The sequence below is a fragment of the Frankliniella occidentalis genome, unplaced genomic scaffold, assembly GCF_000697945.3.
Source record: "Frankliniella occidentalis isolate FOCC.00 unplaced genomic scaffold, Focc_3.1 Scaffold184, whole genome shotgun sequence".
NCBI lineage: Eukaryota > Metazoa > Arthropoda > Insecta > Thysanoptera > Thripidae > Frankliniella > Frankliniella occidentalis.
In genome coordinates, this window is record NW_026267310.1 from 717410 (window position 1) to 719007 (window position 1598).

A 1598-nucleotide genomic window follows, 5' to 3' on the forward strand; every position below is an offset into this window, starting at 1 on the left:
CATACACCTGAAGACGACGCTCTCTCTCTCAGTTCTCCCTCTCCTCCTCTCCCTCCGCTCCTGCTCTACCTCAACGCTGAGACAAAGACAAAAACTTTGAAGGATGGAAACTCTCAATTGGCTCCTCAAAAACAGTCATACAGTCTGCCGGGAAAGGTTTTCAAAGTTTTAATTCCATCTAATTACTGATCGTTGAAAATAAAGAAGGATACAAACAGGAATATCTATTGATTGCATTCAATAAAAAGTAAGTCCGGTCGGTGCTCAAACGCTTCTCATAGCCCACACCATGCGCAGTGCATCTGTTTGATGATCTCTATTGGCAGACCGTAATATTGTCGTGATCATGTGTGTGTGCGTGTGTGTGTGGTGCGTTTTTCGCTTTGCTTTCGTCCGACCCACATCCACATGTGCGTTCGCTCATCAAGCCTCTCTTTTGGCTGCAGCAGGTCAGAGCCTCACTCCCCTCCCTCATGCGCTCATGCGACAGCAGTACAGCAGCAGCAGTGGTCCTCTCCCCCCAACAAGGACACACACGCACATACATACACCCTCACACACACATGCACACACAAACGTATCTCCCCTCCGCCTTCCCCCGCAGAGGAACAACCAAACCAAAGCTACACACATGCACTTGATCCTCTGTCATAAAACAAGACTAGCGAGTAAAAATCGCTCCCCCTTCTCCTCCCCCTCTGCCGGCTGCTGTCCCCTTGCTCCTCTCCCTCCCGTCCTGATCTCCCCTTCCCTCCCCCTACTTCCCTACTTCCTTTATCTGTCGCTTCCCCTTCACGTTCCCCCCTCCCCTCCCCCTGCTCTGCGTATTTAACTAGCGAATAATACAGCCCCGGGCGACGCCCGCCCGCCCCGCCCCGGCCTCATATCCATCCATCCAGTCCGGCTCCCGTGACGTGCGTCGCGCCGGGCACCCCGCGCCGCGCCGGCCCGGGTCGCGGCGGGCACTTCAAAGGCAGCAAGGCAGCGGCCTCGTATGGACCCGCGGCAAAAGCTGACAAGCTGAGCAGCGAGCGGCGCCGGTCGTCGCAGTGCCTTGGCGCCAGGAATCGGGAAATGGGGTGAGATTTTCCATACGAAGGGCGACAACGACGCGAGGAGCAGGGTGGTGGGGTGGGTCTCATCCCGCGGCCCATATAGCACGGCCGCGGCCCCGCGCCCCCGCACCTGCGCGCCTCCCGCAAGCGCGTCCACCCCCCCCCCCTTCCCCCACCCCCACGCCGCGTTCACAAACACATTACGGAAAAAATGAGACGAGCCAGCCTCCCGCTAAAGAAAGGGACGCCTCCCTCCTCCCCCGTCCCCTCCCCTCTCCTCTCTGAACAGCACGCCACCCCCTTCCCCGCCGCCGTGCCGCGCCGCCGCCGGGTCTCGGACACGCGGGGACATTGTTTTTTCGCTCGGAACAGATGCTATCGCGACCCGGCTGCGCTCTGCTCCGCGCTCGGTGCGGGAGCGGCGCACTGCGGGGCGGGGCGGGACGTGGCGGGGCAGAGGGGGAGCCCGGCCCGCGCAGGACAACCGGCCGGAGGAACCCCTTCACTTGCCTTTTCATTCCGAAACCGGGCCGAGCGGAGCGC